Below are 10,552 nucleotides of genomic sequence, written 5' to 3' on the forward strand. Positions count from 1 at the left end.
CAGACTTAGGTATAAGGTGTTCTGCTTTTTGTAAAGACTGAGCAGAGCATTATTTCATTATTTGAGTGGGCTAGGGTTTTGCATTTCTGCTTTTTTTGGTACAGAGGATCAAACTCAAGACCTCACACTTACCAGGGAGGCACTGTGCTGCTGAGCTAAATCCCCAGCCATTTCTGCATTTTTTGAAAGCAGAATCAAGACAGATCAATGAGTGGGAAGCTGTGAGCTGCCAGTTAGAAGATGAACTTTGTTTTCCAGGGTAGATCATCTGAACACTCTTCCATCCTGGCCTATAGTACCAGGCAAATAAAACAGGGCCAGAAAAAAGGCCTCAGGGATTGGGGGTTTGGAGCCTCAGTGCTGGGCACCCCCCCCCCAATACCCCAAGTAATTGTTTTTTGGTATCAGGGATCAAGACAGGCATGGTGCCACTGAGCTAAATCCCCGGCCCTGTTTTGTTTTGAAACAGGGTCTTGCTATGTAGTTCAGACTGGCCTTAAACTCACTGTGTAGCCCAGGCTGGCCTCAAACTCACAGTGATCCTCCTGTCTCGGTTTCGTAAATGCTGGGATTGCAGGTGTGCTCCACCACGCTGGGTGGCACCTCAAATGATTTGCTGGGTTGTGGTTTGTCTGCGTGCATATCAAGCAAGGTGATGCTTTTCACCCAGCACATCTCACAGGGATCGGTGAAGCCAATAAGAGCTTCTGGGATTAGGAGGACTGAGTTCAAATTCTGATTTTAACTCTTAAGGCTGTGCAACCTTGGGCAATTCTCTTAACTTATCTGTGCCATAGTATCTTCATCTGCTAATGGGACAATGATTTCACATCTACTTCACAGTGTCACCATGAAGGCTGGAGACATGAATTAATGGAAAATGGAGAGCACAAGGAAAGAACACACCCAGTCCACAGACCATGCAAGCTACTTATATGCAGAGCTCTCAGTGCAGGCTGGCCATCTTGCTGTAGAATTCTACCAGTACTGTAGAATGGGTCCTTGCTCAGTCTTACTAGGCAGATGCCTCCTTGGTTGTACAGGTGGAGAAACAGGCTCTGAGAATCAAGAAGCAAAATGTTGATTTAAAACCTATGTTAAAGCTTGTAATCCCAGCTACTCAGGAAGCTGAGGCAGGAGGAATATGAGTTCAGGACCAGCCTAGGCAACTTAGCCAGATTCTGTCTCAAAATAAAAATAAAGGTCTTGGAATGTAGCTCAGAGGAAGAGCATTTGCCTACTAAGTGCAAGGCCTAGGTGCTCTTACTATGAAACCGTTAAACAATAAAAATAAACAAATATATAAGTAAATAAGACCTATTTGCTTTAGGGTCTAGCTCAGCAATAACTTGCCTAGCATGAGCCAGGCCCTGAGTTCCATCCCCAGCACCAAAACACAAACAAACACCCTATATTGACTCCATAGTTGTTGCCTAACTGAAACATCACACTGTTTTCAACAAATGATCTTCTTTCAAAACTAAGCTATAGTTTCAATACATCTTTATTATTTTTCTGCTTACAGAGATAGCCTATATTTATCTGGAAAGTTGTAAGCGTTGCAGAAATATAGCATGAAACTACCCCATAATTTTACCCTTTAGGGATGAGTGCGCAATTTCCACGAATTGTACCCATATTTGAAGACTTTTTTGGTCTCATATGATAATTAGAACACCACTTCTTTCAAGCTTTTTCTGGAAACCATCACACATTTAATTTTATTTTTTAAAGTTTGATTTGCCATGAATTGAAGATAACTCCCCAAGAGAAAGCCCCAGAAACCCAAACACACATCGATGTCACGTATATGTGGCATGGTGTTGTGGCCTCCCAGGTTCTGGCTCTATGCCTGGCCTCCCTTCACGACTGGGAGAAGGCGGCACAGATGCCCTATGCTTGCCACAGACTTTCTATCTGACAAATCAGGAAGGATTAAAGAGAACCAAAAAGAGAACAACTTTCTCACTATATGATTTGATTCAAACCAAGCCCCAGACATAATTCCTCAGATCACCTGGATTCAGAGTGGCTAAACCTACATTTGGGGAACCATTGACCTGTTCATTTAAATGAGAGGTTTCAGAAGCCCAGAAATGCACCAGACCCCTCTAAGAACCTGGGTACATAACTCAGCCAGTGATTTCTTCAAACAAGTTAGGTGATGAGATCTGAGTGCCTCAGAGGACCAGTGCCCCAAGGGGTGAATGCTCCCTCCAGAAAGGACAATGGAGGCTGATATGGGAGTTTTCTCACCATACAGGCTCTTTCCCTCCGTGCAGGAGATGGGTGTTGGGGGACAGGCAGCTGCCTGGCTGCCTGCCACCTCTATCCACTGGCACAGTCGTCTAAGGTTTGGCAACATGGTCTCAAACACTTAACAAAAATACAGGTCCCCACATGCCTTGAGATGTCCACCTCGAGGACCTGGCTGAGGGAACAGTCCAGGGTGTGTGCAGAATCCAGCTGTGAGGATGTTCACACAACACTGGCTGTCAGCAGGGCAGCTCAGCCTTTGCTGAGCTGGGACACAAAGCCACCTGCAGCACCACAACTCACAGAGGGCTACAGCCCCCAAAGGGCTGGAAGTACTGGCACAGGGTGCAATAACAGGGTTTCCTCTGGTCCATGGCTCCCACTTCTGGGCCAGCACTTGAGTAAATTACCTATAAACCATTTACCCACAGGGAGCATTTGTGAGCACAAAAGCAGACTTTCAGCAACTTCTTCTCCTTCTCCCCTTCTCCCCTTCCTCCTCCTCCTCCTATTCCTGCTCCTTTTTTGTGCCCTTCCCTCTGCCTGGTTCCTGCAGTCATGATGCAGTCATGATGCAGTCATGATGGAGGCCCTGCTCTCCTCCAGCCTCTGTCAAATGTCCCAAAGGGCCCTTAGGCAAGGGGCGTACCAGGCCTCTGTCCCAAACACTAAGGCCACAGACTGCGGGGCCTGCTGCAAATCTGTGCTGCACATCTCCCTTTGCTGGTTTATTGTCTGCTTCTACAGGCACATCAGTTCCACCTGGCAGGCACTCTGCTGTTGCCAGCTCAGCCCCGTGCCTGAGCAGGGCTCAGATATGGGCTGGACAGATTTATGATTGCAGGCATGAAGCCAGTGCCTGTGTCTGGGTTGTTGGTACCACTTCACCTGGAGCAGGGGGCATCTTCAGGCTAAAAATGTCCTTCCCTCATCCCCACCCTGTGTGGCCTAGCTTCTTGCTTTCCTTTTAGGAGCAAATCTAATCCCCTCACCCCAGGTAGTACTCCGTGCAAAACAATCTTTATTTGGTACCAGGGATCAAACTCAGGACCTTGTGCTTGCGAGGCAGGCAGCAGAATCACTGAACTAAACCCCCTGCCCCAAGTGCAAAACAATCTTTCCCCACCCCCACCCCAATGTCCTGGTCCCTGCCAACCACCTTGGACACGAGGCCCAGTCACCCCCTTCATTTCCTTCTCTAACAAGAATTTTGCTAAGAGCTACTAGAAAAATTAAAATGTCATATTTTGCTTTTGTGGCATTGTGGCATTTAGCCACAGTGGCAGACACCTGGAATCCTAACTACTCAAAAGGCTGAGGCAGGAGGGTCAAATATTTGAGGCCAGCCTGGGTAATTAAGCTCAGTGGCAGAGTGCTTGTCTAGAATGTGTAAGGCTTGGGTTCAATCCCTGGGACTGGAAAAAAAATTTTTGGATCTTATATTTTATGTAAAAAATGGGAAATATCCCACATGTAATAGGAGAAAATGAGACCCAATCTAAATATCTAAGTGGAATAGATATGTTCAGTCATCCTATGGGCAGCCATGCCACCATTTAGAATGATAATATAACTATGATAGACTGAGAGCTAATTTCCTTAATATAGAAAGAGCTTTTACAGCTCAATAGGAAAAGGGTCAACAACCCAATAGAAAAGTGGGCAAAGGACATGAACAGCTTAGGGAAAAGAAACTAGAGGACTTTTTAATTTAATTTTATTTTTTTTTAATTTTTATTTTTTTGGTACTGGGGATCGAACTCAGGACCTTGCACTTGTGAGGCCGGTGCTGGAACCACTGAACTAAATCCCCGGCCCACCTTTTTTATTTTTGATTTGGAGAAAAGGTCTCACGAAATGGCTAAGTTACCCAGGCTGGACTCAAACTTGCCATCCTCCTTCCTGCCTCAGCCTCTGACCGTGCTGGGATTATAGGTGTATGCCACCACATCTGGCTTAAAATTTTTGAATGATATCATAGGTTTTAATTTTTCTTTTATGTATAATTTTCATATTCTTTAGTTTTAAAAATGAGGTCCCATTTTTGTATTTATGCATTACTGCATTAAAAATATGAATAGACACAGGTAGAGAAACACTGGAGATAAATCTAACTAGTACTAGACCGCCTCCAAGGGTGAACCTAATATTTGTGCAGGGCCCTGAGAGTTCACCTTGTCAAATGTCACCAGTGTCCCAGCCAGCAGAGCTGCTGACAACTTTTCTGGAGGGGTGGCCCATGGTGGGCAGGATCGAAGCAGGCAGGATGAGTGAGTCGACTCTCATGTCCTCGGACCTCGCAGCCTCCAGCCCCTAGAAACCCACTAATTTCACACCCTGGTCAAGGTTGCCTCTCATGCCTGGGAGAGGATGACACAGAGAAGAGAGGGCTGGGGCCAGAGGTGGGCAGGAGAACTAAGCTCACCTTCCTGTCCTCCTCCAGAGCTATAGAGAGCTTGGGAGCCCTGTGGGCTTCCCTGGAGAGCAGACTCAGGGTCACCCCAATCTTACAGCTTCCAAGGACTCAGGAAACCCCAGGCAGCATGGGGGTGATGCAATCTTGTTTATTTTATGGGTGACAAAGCACACACATAACTAGTGTGGCTGGCTTCATCACATCAGTGTGGTGTTAGCTGCAGCCAAAGATTCTCCAGAGTCTGCGACAATCAAAGGGGCAAAAGGCTTCCCTTCTCTAGACAGCCTGTATCAACAGCTGAAATGATCAGTTTTTCTCTTTTTGCTTTCAAATCATGTGAGTGTTTCTGCTGCAGACTTAGTTTTAGCTAAATAAATAAACTTTAGACTACCAACCAATTCTTGAAAAAGTAGATCTGGCCAAAAAACTGAAAAAAAAAAAAAAGACAGTAACTTATATCCCGAGAAACCTACAAAAGTTGTGGGCTATTTATTTATTCTGCAGTGCTGGGGATAAAAAGAACCCAAGGCCTTGCACAAGCTAAGCAAGTGCTCTACCACTGAGCAATATCCCTGGGCCCCCAAATTTTGATAGTATATACACTTGTATGCATTTGCTTAATCCTTAGTCCAATTCTCTGTGGCAGGCAGAGGACAGACATTGGGGTCATTTATTAAGTGTGGTAACAGGTACCACAAAGCAAGCAGACTGAAACAGCAGCAATGTGTTCTCTCGAAGATCTGAGGTAGGAAATCTAGGCGTGGGCAGGGCCAGGCTCCTTCCGAAGGCTCTACTGGCATTTGTTGGCTTGTGGATGCATCAGTCCAATCTCTGCCTCTGTCGCATGGCTGCCCTCCTCCCAGTTATGTGCATCCTGAATTCCTCTCTTGAGTTACACTGGATCGAAGCCCATCCAACTCCAGTATAACTTTCTTATAACTGGTTATATCTGAAACAACCCATCATACTTCCAAATAAGATCACATTCTGAGATCTTCCTAAGATTCTAAGATCTTCTAAATGAGATCACACCGGAGGTTGGGAGATCAACAAGTCTTTTCAGGGGACACAGCTCACCCCATAACAGATGGGAGCACACGTAATAGGAAGTTTTGCTACATTCTCCTCAGCGCGGAAAGGGATTGTGTATTGGAGTGCAGTGAGACTAGGGGAGGCTAAGCACACTGTGACCCTCCCTAACCCTTCTGCTGTCAAAGACCCAGGGCTCCTCACTCTTGTGCACTACGTTAAAGCTGACCAAGCACTGGACATACCTCATTTCATTCAACCCATGAAACACTCTATCATGCCCATTTTACAGCTGAGAAACCAAGGTTCCCAGAGATGACACCTGACAAACGCCAGGTGCTGAGGCAGCCCTGGTCTAGCCCAGGCAGGGTGGTAGCCAACCAGCTGTTTCTAGAGTCAGGGCAGATGAGCAGATCTGAGGCAAATCTGGGCTTCCTGCCTGAGAAGAGTATCTAATGGAGAGTCTGTTCAGAGGACCAGGTCATCAGCTTTCCCTCCCGCTCTGCTCCCTGCTGGGAGATCAAGCCCAGTGCTTTATGTATTAATTCATTTTTTGCCATCCTGGGGATTCAGTCCAGGGCCTGCCACATGCTAGGCAAGAGCTTTGCTACTGAGCTCCCAAGCCTAGTATTTTCTTGGGTTCATTTCTCTCTTTGATAGAAGGAAAGCAGTTCAGAAAGATCAAAATCCAAGGTACTGTCAGGGCTTGCCCCACCTTCTGCAAGCCCTAGATTCTAGTAGCCACCCCTCACACTCAAAAAAAAAGCTGGAAATCAAATGGAAATGCAAACCACAAGTAATAACATGACACCCATGTTTGCTCCTGTGATTTATGAGTTATAATATTCCTTAGAAATAATGGAGACCTGACATTAAAGAATTGTTTAGAGCTGGGCAGGGTGATACATGCCTATAATCCCAGTACTTTGGGAAGCTGAGGCAGGAGGGTTCTAAGTCTGAGCCCAGCCAGGACAACTTTGTTAGGCTCTGTCTCAATAAAAGAATAATAATTAATAATTCACTAAAAGCGTTTTGGCTATAGATCAGTGTGAAGGCCCTAGGTTCAATCCTCAATACTAAAAAAAAAAATATTTTAGGGTGTGCTAATGGTACGGTGGCTGTTTGTAAAGGGCTCCTTATCTCTTAATTCATTCTGGAATATTTCCGCTGAGATATTCTGCTATCTGCCATTTGTTTTACACTAAGGGAAAATACACAGCCTGGGGTTGGTCACTATTGAAGCTGCATGATGGATACAGCGCCTTCATTACTCCAAACCAGTGAGTTCATAAGGCTCAGCCTGATTCTATTCCTTCTACTTGGTTCATGTTTGGAATTTTCCATAATAAAAAGTTTTTTAGGCTAAAAAGTCTGAATTGTGCATAATAAGTGTGACTTCTGTGATTCTTTATAAAGCAATGAAAAGTTAAAAAAAAAAAAGCAAGAGAGGGCGACAGGTGACAGGTGGGTGTCAGGGAGCGCCCCCTCATATCTTTTCTCGCCTACCCCCCAAGCCTGGCGACCCCGACCTACCATGTCTGTGACTCACAACTGATTTTCCAAACTGCAGGGTACCAGGCTGCACACTCCCAGGCCACTGCACCCCCACCATGTGTCCATCTGTCCATCCACCCAGCCATCCACCAGCCCCATCCACCTGGCCATAGTACCTCTGGCGTCCCTTACTCCCTTCCTCCCTTCCACGAGCAGAATTTGAACCCTGAGCCCCCCCGCCGCCCCACGTCCAGCCCGGTCCGCAGCCGGTACTCACACACTGCTTGCCGGCTTCTCTTCTGCACGAAACTGAAAGTAGTCGCCAGAGCTGTCGGGCTTGTGCATGGAACCCGCCGCCACTGCCGAGAAATCACGTGGACTTGAGGTGCCAGCCCAGATGCAGGCGGGGCCGGCACACCCGCTGCCCGCGCGGAGCCAGAGGGCGCACAGCAACCGCCCCGTCAGGACGCGACCATCCCGTAGCGGTAGCGGGGACAACCCCGGGAAAGGAGGGACCCCAGCCTCTGTGGACAGAAACTGAGGTAGAAGGGCGCAGACCGGCTCACCTGCTCGGCAGGGGGCTGAGTGGCAGGAAGCCCAGCCCGCTGAGACGCCATTCGCACCTCTTTAGAGCCTCTTCAGAGACAAGGACTGGAGGGAAGTGAGGAGACGCTGCTACACAAAGAGGGACTTGGTGGCCGGGGTCCTGAGGGTGGCTGCAGGTCAGGAGGCAGGGAGGAGGGAATAGCAATACTAAGGCTCAGTTGAGTCCTGGTCCTGCTGACCTGGGATAAACACTGTCCACACCTACATCTCCTCTAATCCTCAGAGTAACTGTAAAACAGACCCCAGCTCTCTCTCTGCACGTGCCCACGAACCCGAGGAGTCCCAGAGCAGAAGGGAAGAGGAGGAAAGAAGAGGGCAGGGGGAGGGATATGGAGGGAGGGGACGGGAGAGGGCAGAAAGGAAGGCTAGAGTCAGGGACAGCCCAACTACTGCTCAGCGTTTGCCCACCACCTCCCCAGCCTTTTGCGCTTGGCCAGGGAGGGTGCTCCCTCCTGCTGCAGGGAACTGACACCTCTGCCTGCTAGGAAGGCTGTCCCCAATCTCTGGATGCCATCCACCTCTGGGACACCACGGCGTCAGACGTCCCTCGTTCATCTTCGCTCTGGTCAAATGGCTCGATAGTCCTGAGCCTCAGTTGTGCCATCTGCAAGACCCAGAGCAGTCATGAGAATGTGGCAACCTACAGTTGAGGCTCATGCAGTCTGTGCCTGAAGCCCAGAAGCCACCCTTACTTTTTTGAACCCTTTTGCAGGTCCTACATCCCTGTGAGGCTCAGCCCTCCTGGCTCCCAGGACCCACCTAGCTATAGAGGAGTGGGGTGGGCGTAGACTTTGCAACTGATTGCTTGTAGTGACTCCGGTTCCACCGGTCCCAGCTGCGTAGCCGCAGGCAAATGCTTTCTGGCCTCCATTTCCCCATCTGTCAGGTGGGGTAATCCCAGCTGACCCTGGCCACTGTGGGACACGGTGTGGAATGGATGAGAATGTGGGCTGTCAGCAGTACGCATGGGAAGGCTCAGTTATGTTGCAGTGTCAGGGTTCAGCTCATGTTTCCTGAGCACCTAGGGTCTGACTGGCCCAGAAAAGGGTCCCAGGGAAGCTCTCCTGCTTCCTGCACAGACAGGGTGGGTAGAGAGACACATGGCCAATAGCCACAAACCAGAGAGACAATTGCAGAACATTCTTAGATGCCTTAAATACTGACCATACCCATGAGGAAGGCAGGACAAAGGTTACTCTACTATTAGATGGATGAAGAACTGAGGTTCAGATAGGTCAGGTGAGTTGCTGAAGGTCACACAGCAGTAAGGAGCAGAGCTGGGTCTTGATCCTGGTGCCCTCTCTACCCTAATGATACGAGGTATGCCAAGAAGTGTTCTGGAGGAATGACTTTCCCAAACTCTCCAGTGCTCAGCCCAGTGTGTGACCTGAGAATCCACCTTAGCTCCTTGTTTGTTTGGCCAAAGGTGCACACATTTCCATGGTGTAAATTAAATGGCCATCAGTTTCACAAAGGCTGGTCCCTGTGTATGAGAACTGACCCCAGGAGCCATGAGACTGCAGGAAGAGGCGGAAGATTCAGGACTGCACAGAGTGTAGTTTATTAAGTTCCTTAGGGACAGCAAGGAAGGCAGATCACATACCCTGAGGGAGGAGGAAGGGTTTATATGTCAAACCTGAAAGGCCCATGGCCTGCTGGAACTTATCTGGTCTTTCTTAAACATTAGTAACATGTTCAAAAACAAACAGGGTGACAGTGGCCAGCACAAAATGCTCATGTTACCAAATTAATGCCTTTGCCATTGGGATGCATCCCAGGCTTACTTGGTGGCACAGTGGCTCCCAGGGACAGTGCTCCCCTCCTCCTTGAGGCCTGGTCCGAGTTCCCAGGCCCTTGTCCTGCCAGGCCCAGAAGCCCAGGTGGTAGGATATGTGCCACAGGGTGCATCCTTGGGAATCCCTCATTTGTTCCCTGGGGCAAACAGCAGTACAGGCTTCTCCCGGGATCAGACTCTAACTGGGTCAGGCCAGCACCTCCCCTGGATCAGGAGGACTTCCTGGTCTTTTGAGGAGGGCCTAGGCCAGAGCTTCTGGGCTTGCATGACAGGAACAGGATGTGGCACAGGGGTCTTGCAGGTTGGTCCTGCTCTGACAACCTCTGCCCTCTGGGACTCCCCAGCACCTTCTGCTTCTTGCTCCCTTGGCGCGGTATAGTGACACATAAGTGCCATCCCAGCTCAGACCTGGGAGACACTCTCTAAGGATAGTGAAGGGAGCTGGGGGAGGCACCACCCTTCCTCTCTGGAGCAGGGATGAACCCCAGGGCCCTGGGGGGTTTGTAAGGGTGACACTCTCAATGACCTCTCTGTGTGCCCCTAATGATGGTGAAAGTTTCTGTTCAAGGAAGGAGCTGCTAGGGCTGCCAAGTTCTCCTGCTATTGTCCTTATGATATCAAGGAAGGGTCTTGGGCCTCTCTACCTCCTCAAGAGAGTGCTTTCGGGTGCAGGGTGGCTTCTAACAATGTCACCACCTTGAAAGCTAATATTGCAAGGCCTGGGATTCCCAGACTGGTCTGGGATTGGTGATCTCTTTCTGCCAGGGACCCTTTATGAGCCACCTGCCCACCCCCACGATGTTCCTGGTTGGCCTCTTGAATCAGATCCTTGCTCTGGGCTCAGAGGGAAGAAGAGAAACAGGCCTAAGAGGCCCTTGCAGTGGGCATGGAGGCTTTGGAAGGAACCTGGCTCAGAGGATGATGCCCTCCCTGGCAATCTTTTAAACCTGAAGGAC

At 48.9% G+C, this 10,552-nt stretch overlaps 1 protein-coding gene across 2 annotated transcripts in view; it reads right to left on the reverse strand.

Annotated features, from left to right (window-relative positions):
* Nlrc5 (NLR family CARD domain containing 5) overlaps positions 1-7,556 on the reverse strand; it is an 82,650-nt gene extending 75,094 nt beyond the window's left edge. For both annotated transcript variants that reach the window (XM_087206162.1, XM_013071622.3), the window contains exon 1: positions 7,473-7,556. The gene's annotated coding sequence lies outside the window, so the exon portion shown is untranslated. The remainder of the gene's footprint in view (positions 1-7,472) is intronic.
* Between the last annotated feature and the right edge of the window lie 2,996 nt (positions 7,557-10,552).

Source organism: Heterocephalus glaber, unplaced genomic scaffold (assembly GCF_053883595.1).
Source record: "Heterocephalus glaber isolate CG9 unplaced genomic scaffold, H.glaber_assembly_v1.0 deba00000071, whole genome shotgun sequence".
In the NCBI taxonomy this organism is placed as follows: Eukaryota; Metazoa; Chordata; class Mammalia; order Rodentia; family Bathyergidae; genus Heterocephalus; species Heterocephalus glaber.